The sequence below is a fragment of the Saimiri boliviensis genome, chromosome 11 (assembly GCF_048565385.1).
Source record: "Saimiri boliviensis isolate mSaiBol1 chromosome 11, mSaiBol1.pri, whole genome shotgun sequence".
Taxonomy (NCBI): Eukaryota; Metazoa; Chordata; class Mammalia; order Primates; family Cebidae; genus Saimiri; species Saimiri boliviensis.
In genome coordinates, this window is record NC_133459.1 from 40,289,177 (window position 1) to 40,309,289 (window position 20,113).

General features: G+C 50.4%; 1 protein-coding gene across 6 annotated transcripts in view; it reads right to left on the reverse strand.

The window, feature by feature from the left end:
- The window catches only part of HIVEP3 (HIVEP zinc finger 3), a 518,797-nt gene that overhangs the window by 33,579 nt on the left and 465,105 nt on the right, over positions 1 to 20,113 (reverse strand). The gene's annotated exons all lie outside the window — the stretch shown is intronic.

The window sequence follows — 20,113 nt, forward strand, 5'->3', positions numbered from 1 at the left end:
GGGCCATGCGGGCTCTAGACCTGTGCGTAGCCCCTCACCTACCTGCTGCCTTCAATGTGTGACCGCTCAAAGTGGGGGCCAAAGTGGCGTCCTCCCCAGCAGAAAGTGGGGTCGAGGAGTCAAGGCACAGCCACGAGCTGCAGTGATCCACAGACGGTTTCAGCTCCTGCCTGCTGATCCCGTCTCACCTTCCCTTCAGTTCAAAGTGCTTAATGCTTTGGGCAGTTCTTAGTGTGACGGAGAGATAGATGGTTTTCACAGAGGTAGGCAGGGTGAAAAATGTGGCTCTGAAAAGCTTCCAGAGCTCATATATAAAGATCAGACTGTGAGAGTTGTCACTGCCAGCTCAGCTATCCCTCAGGAAACCCATTTCTATGAAAACTTGTCAGAGATTAAAGGAGGTGGTAACCAGTTAGCAGAGAACACTTTGTCTCTCCCCAGTCACGTGTGGGTAACTGGCTGTGTGACCCAGGCCCAGGCCCTTGCCCTCTCTGGTCTCCAGCCACCTCATTGACTCCACAAGGCCTCACACCTTCAGAGGTGAGCCCAGGCCCCTCAACACCTGGGAGCTCCGTACTGAGGTCCTTCCTGGTGTTTCATTCTGAGACTGAGGCTAGACCCTCTTGAGAGCTGGACCGTGAACCCGACCACGACCCAGATGCTGGGAAGGAGAAAGCAAGGTCAGAATAGGGAAATGAGGCGGAGGCTGCTATGGACGTGGCTCTTTCAGTTTCCTCCAATGTACGGGCAGGGGAAGTGGAGACGCTTCTTCGCCATGTTGAAAGAAAGCTTTTCACTGACTGGGATCAGCACCTCCTGTGACGGTCCAGTCCCCTGCCCAGTCCTTGTCATGCTCTGTTCTCCCCAGGCCTTCATCTCTTGGAGCTGGTGGCCTTTCTGCTGTTCATTCCAGTCTCAAGGGCTCCTCCTGGCTGCAAGCCACGAGATTTTACAGGCCCTGACACAGCCACCAAAGGGTCGTCTTTGTCTTCTGTTGGAGTAAGAATCAGTAGCTTTGTTGGTCAGAGTCCCATGTCACCTTTATAATCAAGATGAACAGGAAGGTCTCTCCAGCCCCATGGAGAGGTTGCTGGTGATGCCTGTACCTCGTGGCTAGCTGGACCCCCACACACTACCCAGCCATTTTCTGCGTGGAATAGACAGCAGCAGCCACAAGAACACACCCTGAACCTCTGTGATCCTTTAGCATACAGTGCACTCTCCTCATTCCGGGACCTCCTGGTCCCAACTCGAAACCAGTGACAGGGGTTATGTCAGTCGTCTGTTTCAAGTGAGGAAATCGAGGTTCAGAGAGGTAAAGTCACCTGTCCAAGGTCACACAGCCAGTGGACAGGAAAAGAAAGGCACCAATGCCTCCTCTTTGGATGGATTAAACACCCTCTGGCTCTCATGGCTGCAGACGACGTTGCTGGTGGGAGAACTGTTCTCTAGAGCATGGACTGATAACTGGACAGGGAAGGGGCTGTCTCTCCACTGCAAACCTCGTCCCTCACCATAGGCCCCAGGGAAGCACCACGACCACCAGCACCACCATCACCGTCATCCACAGCATTCACTGGACACTTTGGGCCTGGCCCTAGTTGTAGAGAGGAACAGGAACAGCGTCTCACCAGAGACTTGTCATGCAGACAGCTGACAGGTAGAGAAGGCAGAAAGTAGGGCTTCCAGCTCGTGGCAGTGAGGTGTGAAGGAAAGGACACAGATTGTGAAGCCAAGGCTGAATGTGAATCTCAGCTCTGCTCCTTACAACCCGAGTGACCACGACCCCTCTGAGTTTAGTGCCTAGTTCTGTGCCTGCAGCATGTAAATCCCTCAATCAACAGTGACTGCAGGCCACGTGCAGTGGCTCACGTCTCTAACCCCAGCAGCCCTTTGGGAGGCTGAGGTGGGTGGATCATGAGGTCAGCAGATCGAGACCATCCTGGCCAACATGGTGAAACCCCGTCTCTACTAAAAATACAAAAATTAGCTGGGCGTGGTGGTGCGTGCCTGTAATCCCAGCTACTCGGGAGGCTGAGGCAGGAGAATTGCTTGAATCCAGGAGGCGGAGGTTTCAGTGAGCTGAGATCACACCATTGCACTCCAGCCTGGGTGACAGAGTGAGACTCCATCTCAAAAAAAAAAAACCCAAAAAACGAAAAAAAAAAAAAAAAACAACAACAACAAAAAACCCAACAGCGACTCGTGGACAGCAAGGTGGGTGACTACAGTTGGAATAGGCTCAGTCCCTGGGTACTACGTGCTGTGCCTCAACCAGTGGTCCTCAGAGGTGAAGTTGCTTGAAGTCCCTCCTGAGTGTGCAAAGTGGGGACTATAGTGGAGAAGGCAGGCGGGGCAGAAGGCTCCGGGAGCTGCCTCTCTACCCGTCTCTGTGCTAGAATCAGCTCCCTTCATGGGCCGAGAGTGGGAAATTCAGGGCACAGAAAAGCAAGGAGTGCTCTTCTCAGCGGGCTCAGAGCTGACGGAGAGGGGTTCCCGAGAGAGAGCAGATGCAGCTGTCTGGAGGGTCTGGCTACAGTCTCAGAACAGACATGCCAGGAAGTTTCTACGTGAGGAGCCCCCAGGGTGGAGGGACCTGTGCTCACCCCCCAAAGCTGTGAGGCCCTGTAGAGTCAACAAAGTGGCTGAAGACCAGAGCGGACAAAGGCCTTGCCCAAGGTCACACAGCCATTGGGAGCAGAGCCAAGACTACAACCCTACACTCCTGCTGTTTGAAGCAGGGCTGATGTAACTGGGTGGGGCCTTGCTACAGGAGACCACTCGCTCCCCACACGCCTCCCTGCGTCAGGCCTGGTGCCCAGTAAAGAACCAAGTCAATGTATTGTCTCCAGAAAGCCTGTGGGCAGCTCTCCAGCCGCACTGGCCCTGCCTGGATGCAGTGTCACTTACAAATACTATTTAAAGCACGTGTAGTGCCTTTCAGAGTAGCCATCAGCCAGAAGGGAGCCCTGTGGCTAGAATCAAGCCCAGATGCAGTCATTCCAAACGGCAGAAAGAGAACAGGCCCTGCTTGGGTTTACTGCAGATCAACTCAGGGCTCGTTGGGAGTGGTAGCAGGTGCTGAAGTGTCCTCTAGCCTCTTGGCTTTTCACGACTGCCCTGTGAGGTAGAGAGGGCTGTCCCTATTCTGCAGATGTGGACACTGAGCTCAGAGAGGCACAGTGACTTGCCCTCAGCCACACAGCTAATAGGAGGTGGTACCGTATCACACTGAAGATCATCCCACCCAGGGTCGCGGTCCACACATCTAAACTTCCATTTTTTTCAATCATCTCTGGATTTTATTAACTGTACCTTCCCTGCCTGTGGGCTCAAAAGCTGGCCGGCAGAGAAAGCATAGTTTGTGTGAAGCAAACAGAACATAATGAAGTCAAGCTAGGGGAAAATAGTCGGTCCCCGGGTTTGAAAGGAGAGCTGTTGACAAGCAGGCAGTGGCAGGGTGGGGGACGGCCAGGGTGGCTCCAGAGGACGGGGGTGCTTGGCCTGAGCTTTGAAGATGAAGAAGGGGAAATGGCCCTGCAGGTGGAGAGGCAGCAGGAGCAAAGGCACAGGGGCAGGGACGCTTGGGATCCCCCGAGAGAGTGCCTTGGCTGGCAGAGTGAGGAGCCCGAGGAGGTGCTCTGGAGGGACCTGGGGACAAGCACAGACTCCTGCTGAGCCAAGCATTAGGGCCAACCATGTGGCGAAATTATAGTGATATTAGGCTTTGGGGATTTATAAATACAGTCCACAGCGTGTTTATAGTTTACAGTGATTCACAATAATTTTCATGTATTCATGTAATTATTGCCATTCTCCCTTCACAAAAGTGAGATGGGTGATGTGGCCTCTTGCATTTGATGGAAAAGGCCACAACACCACTGACACCTTCCATCGGACCATGGGCTCCCAGGCTCCTCCCAGGCTGCCCACTGCTCCCCTTCCTCTCTGCCCATCCCCCACTCCAGCCTTTCCAGCACTCCTTTCCTCCATGGTGCTAACGCTCTGGCCAGCCTCTGACCTTTGACCATGCCAGTTCCTCAAGACGGAACAATCCTCCCTCTTCTCCCATCCCCATGCCTTTGTTAACTACCCCTGATCCTCAGACCTCAGCTGGAATGCCATGTCCTCAGAGGTGCTTTCTGAGCCTTCTGTGACCCTCCCATTCAATGGCCTCATGTGCAAAGCAGTCCAGTAGGTGCCAGAACTGGACTGCAGGACTCGGGCAAGCTAATGTGTGTATGTGTGTGTCGAGCACTGATGTGTCCCAAGCACCACGCAGTCCTCAGAGTGACACATGCTGTGGTAGCTGTCACTCTCCCCACTTGCAGACGAGAAAGGGATGCACAGGGGCACTAAGTAATCTGCCCACGGTCACACGCCCACGCTCCTGGCTCCCAGCCACTCTGCCCCCGTCCTGCCCTGCCAGCTTCCTCCAGGCGCTCTGCGACCTCAGCTCCGTGTGTCCGTATGGGCTCCAAGCTGCTCAGGTTGTGCTTTTAAAAAAAAAAAAACTCTTTTAAAAATTGTGGTAACAAATATATAACCTAAAATTTACCACTTGAACCATTTTCAATTTTTTTTTTTGAGACCGAGTTTCACTCTTATTGGCCAGGCTGGTGTGCAATGGCGTGATCTCAGCTCACTGAAACCTCCGCCTCACAGGTTCAAGCAATTCTCTTGCCTCAACCTTCTGAGCAGCTGGGATTACAGGTGCATGCCACCATGCCTAGCTAATTTTTTGAATTTTTAGTAGAGACGGGGTTTCTCCATGGTGGTCAGGCTGGTCTCGAACTCCTGACCTCAGGTGATCCACCTACCTTGGCCTCCCAAAGTGCTGGGATTAGAGGCGTAAGCCACCGAGCCCTGCCCTTCAACTATTTTTAAGTGTGCAGGTCAGTGGCATTAAGTACGTTCACATTGTTGTGCAGCCATTACCACCGTCCACCTCCAGAACAATTTCCATTTTCCAAACGGAAACTCTGTACCCGTTAAACGGTCACTCCCCATCTCCTCCTTCTCCCAGGACTTGGCAACCTCCACTCTCCTGTCTCTATGGATATGAGGAGTCTAGGTCCCCCACAGCAGTGAAATCATACAATATTTGTCCTTTTTCTGTGACTGGCTTAGTTCACTTAGCATGAGGTCCTCAAGGTCCATCCACATTGTGGCAGGTGTCAGAATTTCCTTCCCTGTTCAGGTTGAGTGGCATGTCACTGCATGGCGAGATCGTATTTTGTTTATCTGTTTATCCATCAGCGGACACTGGCGTTGCTTCCGGCTTTTGACTATTGTGCATAATGCTGCTATGAACACGGGTGTACAAATATCTGAGTTCCTGATTTTGGTATTGGTGGCATATACTTGGACGTCGAATTGCTGGATCATATGATAATTCTGTGTTTGTGTTTTGCGAAGAACCACTGTACCATTTTTCCCAGTGGCTGCACCATTTCGCACTCCCACCAGCAGTGTACAAAGGTTCCAATTTCTCCACATCCTTCTCAACACTTGTTATTTTCCACGTTTTTGATAATAGCCCTCTTAGAGGGTGTGAAGTGGTACTCACTGTGGTTTGGACTTTTATTTCCCTCATGATTAGTGAGGCCGAATGTCTTTTCATGTGCTGATCGGCCATCTGTACATCTTGTCTGGAGAAATGTCTGTTCATGTCTTTTGCCCTTTTTTAAATTGGGTTTTTGGGTGGTTGTTGTTGTTGAGTTGTACAGGTTCTTTACATATTCTGGATATCACTCCCTTATCAAATATATGATTTGCAAATCTTTTCTCCCATTCCCTGGGTTGGCTTTTCATTAGTTGGCTGTTCATAGTGTCCTTTAATGAACAAAAGTTTTAAATTTTGATAAAATTTTGATAAAATTAGATAAGTCCAAACAATCTATTTTTTCTTTTGTTGCCTATGCTTGGCATCATATCCAAGAAATCATTGCCAAACCCAGTGTCAAGAAGTTCTTCTTCTATGTTTCTCCTATAAGAGTTTTATTGTATTTGTTTTTCTATGAGAGTTTTAGTATAGTTGTAACCCTCACCTCTAGGGCTTTGATCCATTTTGAGTTCATTTCTGTATATGGTGTAAGGTGTGGATCCAACTTCACTTTTCACATGCGGATATCCTGCTTTTGTATCATTTCTTGGAAAGACTTTCTTTCCCCATTGAATAGTCTCAGCAACCTTGTTGGAAATCATGTGACCATGTATGTAGGGTTTACTTCTGGGCTCTCTGTTCAATTCCACTGCACTGTATTTCTGTCTTACATCAATACCACACTGTTTCAATCACTGTATTTTTGTAGTAAGTTTGGAAATCAGCAAGTGTGAGAGTTGCATCTTTGGTCTCTTTTGCAAGATTGTTTTGATGGTTCAAGGTCCCTTGCTTTTCGTCTGCTCGTTTACTGTTATACCCCCAACACCTACAACAGTTGGCACCCAATTAATATTTGATGAATGAATGGTAAACGATCTATGGCATCTGGGTCATGTGCTAGGTGTTAGGGACCAAGACCGATCCACTCTGGTCCCTGCCTTTAAGTGGTGACAGCCTGGGAGGAGGCGGCTGGATAAACTGTCAGCCGAACAAAACAGTAATGTGTTTGATGACCGAATGCACAAGTTCAGAGGGACACAGAGGTGGGCAGGCTGACCCTGGTGGAGGGGTGGGTATGGGTGTGGAGGGAGATCAGGGAAATTTCCCAGAGGGAAAAACACTGCGCTGGGTTTTGAAGAGTTTACCAGGTAGAAAATGGGATGGGGCACTTGGGCAGAGGGTGGAGTATACAGTGGCATTGGGGTGGAGGCGCAGGCACTGGAAGGAAGCTACCAGCCTGGAGCACCTTGGGGAGATGTCACGGGGTGGAGTGGTGCGGCTGAGGAGCAGTGGGCAGGAAACCCAGCCTGTGGGGCCCACAGCCTCGACTCTCTCCAGGGGTTGGGGGGTAGAAGGGCAGCCCCAAAGGGCTTGACTCCTCCCATCTATTACAGAGGGTGCTCAGGGGACCCAGGTCAGCTGACTCAGTGGTTTTGGGGAAGGAAGAGAATAGAGAACAAAGAGTAAGGATCTTGTTTCGGTGACCCCAGGATTTGGCTTTGCCCCTGGGGAAGGATCCACAGCCAGTGCGTGGCGAGGCATGGTGAGAGCCCCACCCTGCGAGGGCTCCTCCCTTGCATTGAGGAAACAAGCCCCGCAGGCCTCCCAGCAGCCTCACAGTAGCAAGGCAGGTGCTGCTCTCTCCCAGCTTATGGAAGAAGAAACGGAGGTCCACGGAGGTGTAGGAACGTGCCCAGAAAATAGGTAGCGGCAGAGCTGGGCTTAAACCGGACCCTCTGGCAACTGAGGTACCTGCTTCTTTCCTGGGTCCCCGTTTCCTCCTAAGTGAAAGGGGAGGGGGTAGCCTCTCAGGTGCCCCACCTCCTCCCAGTCCTCACAGGGAGGTGCCCCCTGGTCCAGGTGGCACTGGGGACGTTGGAGCATGCCCTGTGCTGGACGGCAAGTCTCACCTGCAGAGCCTGCTGGAGCCCAGCCACCTCCTCACTCCTGAGCCTTCCTGCTCTGGGCCTGGAACTTGATTCCTATTCCAGTGTCTCATGGCTGGACCAGAGGGAAGAGTGAGGAGGCCAGGCTAGGCACCTCCTGCCAGCCCTGGCCCGATGCCCATGAACTGCAGAGCCCAGCTTGCTGTTTGCAGCGTGCTGCCTGTGGCCGTGAGGGCCCCTCTGGTGAGAACGTGAGCAAGCACGGTGCCCGTCCCTGGTGGACTTCTGCAGCAGCCTCTGTGTCCCTCCCAGCCTCAGGTAAGGACTCCACACCTTTAGGGGTCCATCGGAAAGGCAGAGCAGCTGAAGGCATGTTAGCCCTTAGAAAAGGAAGGAAGTAAGCCTGGACCAGCATAGGGGCACCTGAGAGTCACTGCTCTGCTCTTTCCCGAAGCAACCACACCTCTCGGGGACCCTGCTGGAGCCCTGCCCAGTGCAGCCCACAGCTGGCCCAAGTCTACGCCACTGCTTTCTCCTTCCAGCTCCTGGGTCACCTCTTAGCCTATAGCTGGCTCCCCAGAGGAAACTCTGCTCCCCTGGTCCAGATCCATTCAAGCCAGCACCTCCTCTACTCCCCCGGCCTCCTCCCTCCCCAGCACTGACCACAGAGGAGGATGCACGTCCCCAGATGACCCTGGGGTCTGCCTTCCTCACTGGAAGGCTTTTACCGCTCACTGTCATGGGCGAACACACCAGAGTCAACAGTGTGCCACCAGTGAAAGCTACAACCCTCAGGAAAGCCAGAACGTAGAGCCTCATCCTGAGCTCGCTGGCTACACAGCCCAGAAACTTCTGAGGGGAACCCTGGGGAGATGAAGATTTGGGCAGTCCAGCTGCTAGATCTACTGACATTCTGAAAGTCTGTAGGAACCTGACGCCTCCTCCTTGTGTGTGTGTGTTGGGGTAGCTCCCCTTCCTTTTGTGCCAGCCTGTACCGCTCCTAGCCTGCCCGTAGGGGCCCATGGCCCCTGAAGACGCTACCCTGGGCTTTGGGCTGAATAGCGCTCACATTGCAGAGGAGCTTTGCCACGTTCCCCGGGGATGCAGGGGAGGCTCCTGGGCTGCCCTTGGCTCTAGTCTCCAAACACTTTGTCCAGCCCCCGGGCCGGCCACCTTTGGCCCTGTCTGCCAGCTGCACCTGCCAGCTGGTCACAAGGCTTCACCCACGGTCTGGCTTCTCCCTGGCTGCCGTAGGCTCTTTTTGGCTCTCGTGCCCATTCCTGTTGGCTGTCACCGCATTCTTGAGAGCTTGCCTGCCCAGCATGCTCGTCCCACGCCAACCCACTCCAAGCCTGCTCTGTCTTTTGCTGGCTGCTGGGTCCCGGCACACACATCCCTTGACTCTCTCGATAGCTGGGTCTGTCCATCTTGGGCCTGCAAGCCACTCACATCAACAGATGACACCATCCGTAGCACAGATCCAACACCCCGCTTGGAGCTCAGGCCCCGCCGCCTCCTTTGGTCCGACACCTTTTGCTCCCTCTCCTGGCCTCAGCAGACTCCATTGGTCCTGAAATCTCTCTGGCTGGCTCCCAATGCCCTCTGTCTCCTTTAAAATCTTCCCTCGATTCCTGACTTCCCTGGTCCACTTTCTTCTGAGCCATGCTGTATTTATCTTTTAAAGTTTTTATTTAGAAACATCACAAACATACTGGAACGTTTTTCTCCTGAATCATTTGAGAACAAGTTGCAACCCAGTGTCCCTCTCCCCCGAATTCATCATCAGTGTGTATTTCCCACAGCCAAGGCCACCCCAGGCTTCTCTGGGAGGACACCTTCCTCCTTTGCTCAGGAGCTGTCTCCACGGAGGGGTGCCCCTCTCAACCTGCTTGGAATCCTCTGGGGCTGACTATCCCTCTGTCAGGGAGCCAACGGCACACTAAGAGATGATCACACCATCTCCCGGCCATCAAGTCAGAGAAGGATGGTACGTGGCTTTGTGCGCACTTAGCGTATGTTCCCCTCACTTCCTCCTGTTGGCAAGGATCCCTTCCTCCTATAAGCAGGGGTCAAGAGGCTGGCTTCCATCATTAACACGCCATATTAATGCCTCTCTGGGCTGCAGTTTCCTTAATGGCAAATGAGGAATTAGGATTAAGTGCTTTCTGAGGATTCTTTTCCAATAATAACAGCTGACTTTTATTAAGCACTTACTATGTGCCAAGCACGGTGAGTACTTTACATGTAGCATCTTGGTTAATTCTCATACCAACCTTTTAAGATATAATCACAGTACTGTTATCATCTCCACCTTACAGACTGGGAAACTGAGGCACAGAGCAGTGACATATCTTATGCTCAGACAGCCATTCAGAAATTCTAGATTTTCATGCAGGTCCGGTTCAGAGTTGATACTCTGCTGAAAAGTATGGGGGCAGGGCAGGTGGCACTATCTGGAATTTATTCTTTACCTGATGAGGCAATCATAGAAGTAAATACTGATAATTCAGAGTAAGAGGTCAACTTTCACATGCCAAGTTCATGACACACAAATGCCATTTCACTTAATCCGCAACAACTTTGAGACACAGCACCATGATTATTCTCATTTTCCAGATGAGCAGACTGAGCCAGAGAGGAAGTTAAACAACTTCCGTGTCTGGGGCAGAGCCAGGATGTGGACCGAGGTGTACTGTTGTCACCCAGCGCTAAACTGGGACACATGCTGTGCTCAGAGGGCAGGTCTTGAAGGATGCTGCTCATTGGCTCTGACTGGCAATGGGGTTGGGGGCGGAGTACCAGGCCCTGGGCAACTGCTTCATGCATCTGATTCGATTTTATGTTCCCAGCACCCCTGAGAGGCACCTCCACCCACAGAGCGGGGAAAGGCACCCAGCTGCACTAAGCTGGGTAGATGTGGCTGGAGTTTCGTGCACCCTTGGGTTATGGCCAGGCTGGAAAACCTCTGGCACTGACTCACGGAGGACCTCAGTGCCTCCTGGAGCCTGGCCTTCACCCGTGGACTGCAAGGAGCTGCTGAAGCTGCCAGGTTGGGTCTCCAGTCTTCACATAACACAATAGCTGCCCATCCTCCAAGAGACTCCAGGCCATGGGTAGAGAGGTGCTTTCTCTCTCATCCAGGCCTCTAGGGCCAGAGCACCCTCTGGAGACTTGGTATCTCCTTGGTGCTCCTCCTTGCCTCATCTATGTGTGTTCCAGCAAGCCGATACCCAGCTCCGGGCTCTGGAAGGCAAGAATTCCCAGCAGATGCCTCATCTCAAAATAGGGTACATAGCCACGATCCTGCCCAATAAGAAGCATCTTGTGACAAGCTCAGATGAGGTCCTTTGACCTTCAGGGAAGACCAGCTGTCTCCTTAGGGAGACAAGGCTTGAAGAAGCCTGCATGGCTCCCTCACCCAGGCCTTTTCAGTAGACTGTCTCTGAGCAAGAGCTCCCAGGATTTAGTGACAAGCACTGCTGTTTCCAGAGCTGAAAAGACCCTGCACATTCACATCTGGACAGCCAGAGACAGTTCATCCAAACCACATGGCAATCATTCATTTCATAGAAGAGAAACTCACAAAGAGCAAGGGCACTGCCCAATATCGCAAAGCTAGTTATGGCAGTCAGGACTCAAACCCCAGTCCCCCAGGCTCTACAGCCCAAGCCTTGTTCTCACATCTTCCCATTGCAAATGAGGAAACTGTGACCCAGAGAGGAAACATGACTTGTGCGAAGCCTCCAGCGACATGGCTCACACCACATGACCTCCCTTCCTGTAGAAGACCTCATTTCAAACAATGCCCGAAGATGGAAAAGGTAAAATGTTCTTGTGATTTGCAGCTAAGAAAATTCAGGTGGATCCACACTCAGTCCCATTCTCAGACACTTCATCGGTCCAATAATCCATAGGTCACTTTTTAAAAAAATTGAAACAGGGTATCACTGTCACCCAGGCTGGAGTGCAGTGCTGCAATCACGGTTCACTGCAACCTTGACCTCTTGGGCTCAAGCAATTCTTCTGCCTCAGCCTCCCGAGTAGCTGAGACTACAGGATCAAAGCATTGACAGAATTGGTGCAGACTTTTCTCACACTACCATGCCCAGCTAATTTTTGTATTTTTTTTTTGTAGAGATAGGGTTTTACCATGTTGCCCAGGCTGGTCTATAACTCCTGGGCTCAAGCGATCCACCTGCCATGGTCTCCCAAGGTGTGGGCCACTGAGCCTGACACATATGCCACTTTCCATTTTAGTTTTCATTGTTACTGTCAGTGGATCAAAGTATTTACAGAATTGGCACCGTTTTCTCGCTTCTATGATGTGCTGTCCACACGTGGCCGCCAAAGACACACAAAGACAACACCTCTCTACTCCTTGGGCAGAAAGACTACCTTAGCCTGACAAAAATCCGAATCACACTAGTGAAGGGAAGGCAGAAAGAAGAGGCAAGGAAGGAAAGAACTACGAGGGAAGAAGGAAGACTCCTTTTGCTGAAGACTTGAATACTTTTCGTAGGCTGGACCCGGGATAAACAGGCCCGTTTCCTTACTACTAGTTCTCAGAAGGACCTTGGACACGGGTATCGTTATCTCTGTTTAGATGAAGACATTGAGGTTCAAAGAGCAAAATGCTGGCTGGTAATTATTGGAAGTGGGGCTAGAATTTGACTCTGTCTCAGTTCAAAGCCCAAAGACTTTCTAGAACACTGTCAGGTTCCCACCTGTGCCTCCAAGGCCTGGAAGTTCAGGGAGGTGCCCCTGGGGGCTGGGGTGGGGCTGAGAGGGTGACCTTTCTTGAAGAGTTCTTGGGAAGAATGAGCTCCATGGCTAAAAAATATTTGAAAACCACCTTACTGGTAGTCTTTAATTAAAGATGGTGGGAAAAACGTTCTTTTCTTTTTTCTTTCCCCTTTCCTTCCCTCCCTCCCTCCGTCCTCCCTCCCTCTGTCCCCCTCTCCCTCCCTTCCTCCCTTCCTTCCTTCCTTTCTTTTTGGTATAATAAACCCACGAGGAAGGGGAGAATGGGATGGGAGACTGACAGTAAACTTTTAGAAGCTGGAAAGAGATGAATGAGTGGAAGAGACAGAATCCCAAGTCTGCAGGAAGGAAATCTGGGAACCAATCTGACTTACATTCCGGGATCCCTCAAAGCCTCTGCAGGCAGGAGTGGAGGGAACAAGGTAAGCATGACTGGGGGAAAATCTTTTTAGAAGCTGTCAGACTCCCATCCTCTCCTCAACTCCAGCAGCTCAGGAGACTTCCCTCCCCCGACCCCAGAGAAAGCCTGGAGGTTTCTTCTCTGCACAAAGTGAAACTGAGCCCTTTTGAGGGGGAACATCAGGCATACTGAGGGCATGGCAGGGATGCCATAAAGAAATGGGAGGGGGGGGCATGGTGGCTCACACTTGTAATCCCAGCACTTTGGGAGGCTGAGGAGGGCGGATCACTTGAAGTCAGGAGTTTGAGACCAGCCTGGTGAACATGGTGAAACCCCATCTCTACTAAAATACAAAAATTAGCTGGGTGTGGTGGTGGGCACCTGTAATCCCAGCTACTCAGGAGGCTGAGACAGGAGAATCGCTTGAACCTGGGAGGTGGAGGTGGCAGTGAGCCGAGATTGCACCACTGCACTCCAGCCTGGGTGACAGAGTGAGACTCTGTCTCAAACAAAGAAAAGAAAAGAAAATATTGGGAAGGAAGTGAATGCATGCAGACTGGATGTGGAGACCCCTCCTTCTTCCCCTCCTTCCTGCCTTTTTCTTGTGGCTTCCAGAACATGGGAAGTAGACCCTTCACCCTCCAGGAGGGAGGCTGAACCTTCGTGGGGATTCTGCTCAAGACGAAGGACATCGCTGTTGAAGACTCTCGGACGAAACAGGCCGGCGGGCAGCTCTGGGGAACACCCCATCAAACAGCCTCACTCCTGGCTTCCAACCTTCTTTGAGCCCCTCCACTCTTAAACATGAGAAGACACCAAAGGCACAGTAAAGGGGAACTTGAGAGGAACAGAAACCATGCAGGAAACAACAAAAACAGAACAAGAACCAGGCCAAAAAACCCAAGTAACATTAATAACAACTAACGTCAATAGCTTCAGAGAAATAAGAGAAGATAGGAGAGTCTATGAAACGAGAACAGGACACTATTAAAAGGAACATTCAAGAGAAAAATTATTGAAAACTAAAAATGTGGCAGTAGAGATAAAAAAACTCAATAGAATGAATGGAGACGAAACGGAGGGACGTACTGAGAGAGTTCAGCAAAAAGATAAAGCAATGGAAATGCGACAGAGGGCATGAAAATCAGAGAAAACAGACAGGAGGGCCAAGGCCTGAATAACAGTGGTTCCAGAGAGAGAGAGAAGACAAAGACAGAGAAGAGGAAATCATCAAAGAACTCAAGACATTTTCTCTCCCTCTCTCTCTTTCTCTCTTTTTCTTTCTTTCTTTCTTTTGAGACAGAGTCTCGCTCTGTTGCCCAGGCTGGAGTGCAGTGGTGCAATCTCAGCTCACTGCAGCCTCCGCCACCCAGCAAGCGATTATCCTGCCTCAGCCTTCCAAGTATCTGGGATTACAGGTGCACGCCACCACACCCAGCTAATTTTTTTTGTTTTCAGTAGACACAGGGTTTCACCGTGTTAGCCAGGATGGTCTTGATCCCCTGACCTCATGATCCACCCACCTCGGCCTTCCCAAAGTGCTGGGATTACAGGCGTGAGCCACTGTGCCAGTCAAGACACTTTCATAAAGCAGAAATCTCAGGGTCACCAGACTGAAGGAGCCATCTGAGTGAGAAAACTGACCCACGCCAAGCCCCATCACTGTGAGATGTCATGGACTAGGGATGTAGAGAAGTTCCTAAGACGAGACCCTAGAGAACGTAACCGGACTCAGAATGGATCTGGAACTCTTAATGGCAACCCAGGAAGCCAGACAGCAATGGAGCAACGTGTTCACAACACTGAAGGGAAATGATTTCCAACCCAGAATTCGATTACAGATTTCAATCAACTGCAAAATAAAGGCATTTCCAACATTTTCAGATATGCGAAGGATCAAAGTATTTCCCTCTCATGCATCGTCTCTGAAGAAGGCCACACTGAAGGATGGTCTCTGTAAGCTGAGGACGAAAAACAAGGAAAGGGAAGACACAAGGTTTCGGAAAGAGGGGACCCAACACGGGAGGCAGAGAGGCCCTCTGGGATGGGGTGGAGGAAGATCGCTGGAGAGACCGCACCACGAAGAGGGGAGCCCCGGGGCAGCCAGCAGCCGCGAGACAACTCGGAGCTGCTGTCTCAACAGGACGGGAGGCACAGAGCGTCCAGCGCCGCTGAACATCTCCAATGACTTGAGGGGAAATTTGGGTGCGGCGGGAATATGAACAAATACATAGAAAACAAAGTGCATGTTTACAATAGCAAAGACCTGGAACCAACCCAAATGCCCAACGATGATAGACTGGATAGGGAAAATGTGGTACATATACACCATGGAATATTATGCAGCCATCAAAAACGATGAGTTCACGTCCTTTATAGGGACATGGATGAACCTGGAAACCATCATTCTCAGCAAACTGACACAAGAGCAGAAAATCAAACACCGTATATTCTCGCTCATAGGCGGGTGTTGAACAATGAGAACACATGGACACAGGGAGGGGAGCACTACACACTGGGGTCTGTTGGGGGGAAATGGGGGAGGGGCGGGGGGTGGGGAGGTGGGAAGAGATAGCATGGGGAGAAATGACAGATACAGGTGAGGGGACGGAAGGCAGCAAAGCACACTGCCATGTGTGTACCTATGCAACAATCTTGCATGTTCATCACATGTACCCCAAAACCTAAAATGCAATAAAAAAAAGAAAAAAAAAAAAGAAAACAAAGTGCAATAAACACACATACATACAACAATTATACACGGTAAACACAGGAAAGGAAAGGAGTCATGGTTCACTTTACAGCATTGCTGTGAATTATTTATGATACACGCTAATGAGAGGATGCGGATACTGGGGGAGGCGGAATGCAAAAGGTGGAAAGGCTTCGGAGCCCACAGATGATGCCTGAAGCTGAGAAGCCAAGTCATGGCATCCTGAGCACATTATGTAGAGACTCGGCAAACCAAGACAGTCTGCTACAAGAGATGAAAGGTACTGCTTCTGGGAATGGCGATGGATGGGAGTGGCAGCGAACGGGTGGGTGGCCGGGGGTTGGCGGAAGAAAATGTGGGGAAAAGAGAAAGAGTACTGCTGTTTCCCACAGCAAGATCTATGGAAATGTTTGACTCTTTAAACCCCAGACATGTGTAACTTTGATAAAAACTGAAAGACACAGAGAGAGAGCAAGTGAGCACATAGGCCTCTGTTCTCTAAGAGGCTGCTTTTTCCACAGGAGAGAGACAGAGAGAAGCCAGCGTCCTCCTGGGAGCCCACCCTGATTTTCCAGGGCAGAAAGAGGCTGGGATCAAGACACAGTGTCCACGCCCAGAGGATGCTACATCCTCACTGTAGCTCTCAGGGGACCACCAGGGTCTGCCTAAGACCCCTACCCAGGAACCTAAGGCTGTGATGACTTGAAAAATAAGTCTCCTTTTAACTTTTAATAGGACACAAAGAGATTTCTGACAGGGCTCAGAGCTTTGAAGGGCTCTGGGCCCATCATACTCAGACACTCAGTCTGCCCAATGATCAATATATCTTTTTTCTTTCCATTTTGCTTTTTGTATTTTTCTTTAACCATCCATGACTTGGGTTTCACAATATGTCACAAGCTGTCTCTGATGACTGGAGTGAGTGTTCCCTGAGAAGTCCTTTGAGTCCTCAGAGGACAGCCAGGAGGCCAGCACAGAGTCACCCTAGCTAGATTAACATTGGAGATTTTTATTGGGGGATCATCTTTACGGAGGAATGACTTTTCCAAGAGTCTAAGTGGTTTTCTGGGTACAGAAATTTTCTCCTCTTGTTTACAAAATAGTCATTCACAAATCCATGGTGGGTGAAGACCTCAAGCCCATAGGTGGCCTGGAATAGCAAAGAGGCCTGGAATGGGGCTGAGAGAATCCTCCCCACTGCTCTCCCCCAAACCAGCAGCCTCCTTTCCTCCTGTCACGACCAGGGAAGTGTCTTCTCATCAATGTCCCCGCAGGTCCCTAGGGCTTTGCTCCTGCACCCTGCCCCTTCTCTCCTTGGCATCTCACCTGCCTGCCGCTTGCTAGAAAGCGTTCCTTGCAGCTCACATGCATGAGAGCTCTTGGTTCAAACACGTGCTCCAGCTCAGGCTTCCTCCAGGCACCACCTTCCCCCGTTGTGCTGCTGTCCTCCATAGCCAGCCTCTTCAGACGCAGCTTTACATAGGCACGTCCTCTTGTCATTTCGGCCCATACCATCGGGGTTCCAACGCTGTGGAAACAGCGCCCATCAGTCACCAGTCACCCGCACAGGGCCCTATTGAATGGGCACATGCCACATGCCTGTCCTCACCGGGCCAAGCCTCCTTCCTCCTTGAACACTCTCTTCTCTTGGCTTCCAGGCTTCTCACTTGGCTGGGTCTCTTCCTGCTTCTCTGGCGACTCCTCTTCAATCTCTTCTGCAGCAGTGTCTCTGTCTGCCCTTGAAGTGCTGGTATCCTGGGATCAGTCACGGATGCCTTTTTCTTTTCTCTCTTCTCCATCTTCCCCCAGGTGGTCCCATAGCCCTAAATCACATCTGTAAACTGACAACTCTCAGGAGTGTATTTGACCTGAGCCTCTCCTCTGAGGGCCAGGCTCATCTATCCAGTTGCCAAATGTCTCCCTGAACATCTCCAGTTGGCCAGCCATCTCAAAAGTCACATGTCCAACAAGTTTTGATCTCTCTGTCCCCAGACCTGTTTCTCACTGCCCTCCTCCATCCCTTCTCACCCCATAAAGGGCATCACCATCCACTAGGCAGTTACTACAAGAAATACGGTAGTCAGTCTCACGTGGAGACTCTCAGCCTCCATAGTCATCAGAAGTCCTGTAGCTCCTTTTTCCATTTTCACTGCCATGTTCCTGGCCTAGGCCATGGATGTCTCACCCGGGCTGTCAGGATCCTGCTCTCCCCACTGCCCTGATAACCACCACCTCCTTCCCAAAGTCTAGGTTATATTCCCCAGGAGAGAGGGGGCAACAGGATTTGAAGATATAAAAAAAAAGAGGAGAAAGCCTGGTGTGGGCCAACGTGATGGTGGTTGGACACTTCACTCTGCAGCCTACTGGGCCATGCTCAGAGCTGCACATCTACATTTCTGGGGAGAAGCCAGAAAAATTAAAGAGAGAGCAAGGTACTGGGCCTCAGGAATATGGCAGCCTGATAGCCTACACTCACCCCGGGAGAAGAGCAGCCCCTCATCCAGAGCTGAGAACCCAGGACCCATTCTCTTGGCTATTAGAACACAAAGGGCTCTGCTTAGAGAAGGCCCTGGCCTAGGAGCTGGCAGCCCACGAGCCAGCCCTTTGTGGCATTATGTTTCATTTTTACCTTGAACAGCTGCAGAGAAGGATGGTCTGCAAGGAGGAGCCCTTGGCTCCCAATCCGAGAGCCTGCCCCATAACAGAGGCCATCTGACTTCACCTTCCCCATACCAAGCCTGCCTTCAGGCTGACGGACAGGTACTCACTGGCCTGGTTTGACCTTGACTGTGTCCCTGCTCCTTCCTGAGACCCAGAGTCCCAATTCTGCTCCCAGACTCTAAAAGCTGCAGAATTCAGGGACTTGCTCTCTCTCATCCAAAGTCTCAGTCAATCCTGAGCATGTTTGAGAAAGATTCCCTTATTTAATAAACATTCTCCAGCACTGTCCATGTGCCAGGCACTATTCTCAGCACTGGGACACAGCAATGAACAAAACATAGTTCCTGCCCTCTCACAGAGCTTACAGTCTGGCAGATGAAACAGAAACACACTAGTAAACACCTGGAGAAAAATAAAGCAGGAGAGGGAGGGGATAAGAAGTGCCATGGAGTGTGCAAATTCATCGTGGGTAATGTGGGAAGGCTTCACAGAAGGGTGACGGAGAAAGGGAGGGGGCCATAGAAGTCTCTGAAAAAAGGGCTCCAGGCAGCGAGCACAGCAAGTGCAAAGGCCCTGGGGCAGAAACTTGTCTTACAAAGAGCAGAGATTGGCCAAAGCCCAGGGAGCAGAAGGAGAAACAAAGGCAGAGGTCAGGGAAGAGCTGGAGCCAGCACATGCAGGCCCAGGAGGGCTTCAAGGACACAGCATAGGAGTGGCAGGGTGTGTGGACTTTAACAGGACAATTGTTGTTGGTTTGAGAGCAGAACACAGTGGGGAAGGTGGGAGCAGGAGACTGTAGGACATTGTGATCACCCAGGTATGAGTTACCAGTGGCTCGGCCCAGAGGTGGGGAAAAATGGACAGATTCTGTATACAGTTTCGGGGTCAAGCTGCCAGGATTTGCTAATGATGTGAGGCAGAGTGGCTTTGGGCTCAAGCATCTAGAAAAATGAAACTGCCTGTGCAGAATGTCCATCTTGCTTAAATGAATGAGTACTTTGCTGCTCTCCTTAAAAAGATGCCTTTCCCCACTGACATGGTTTGGATCTGTGTCCCTGCCCAAATCTCATGTCAAATTTTACTCCCCAGTGCTGCAGGTGGGGCCTGGTGGGAGCAGTGTCTTATGTTTTAACACCATCCCCTCTCTGTGCTGTCATTGCCGCAGTGAGTTCTGAGATGTGGTTGTTTAAAAATTGCATGGCGCCTCCCTCCTGCTCTTGCTCCTGCTCCAGCAATGTAAGACGCACCTACTTGCCCTTCACCTCCTGCCATGATTGTAAGTTTCCTGAGGCCTCCCTAGAAGCCAAGCAGATGCCAGCATCATGCTTCCTGTATAGCCTGCAGAACCATGAGCCAATAAAACCTCTTTTCTTTGTAAATTACCCAGTCTCTAGTATTCCTTTATGGCAATGCAAGAATTGACTAATACACTCATCTTTGACCACTTAGAAGACTTTCAAAGAGCTATGCAGCAAGTGTGGGTGATGGACACGGTTTGTCTGCCTATGTTACACATTTCCTAACCGCCATGTTACCAACCCTCCTGTGATATGTGGTTTGTTACCATTTGGGTCCTTAGAGTGGTTTACTGACTTTATTCTTTACACCTATCCAAAAAGCTCCAACTTATTACCATTTATTTAATTCATAGTTTAATCAATTTTTCCCCAATAAATACACAGAGGTAACAAATATTCCCAAAGACATAATTCTAAATCTGGAGTTCATGGCAAAATGGGACTAGGCAGAGCAGACATTTAGGCTGAAAAATATGCTATACTTCTGGGTTTCAAAGTCGAAGAAGAAATTATTAGAAAATAAAATAATCTTTACATTTTTAAAAACTAACACTATTCTCTCTAAGCTACTATTTCATGAAACACACAGACATGTGCAGGCATGCACAGGCACACACACATACTTCAAAAAGACAAATATGATGTCAAAAAACATGTGTTGTGTACACTGCATGAACTCTTAAGACTTGAGAAATAGATGAGATAGGAAAGTACATTCATTAACAATGTAACCCCTTCAAATTGAACAATACTGAATTAAATAAACTTTTAAAATAATTTCTTTAAGGA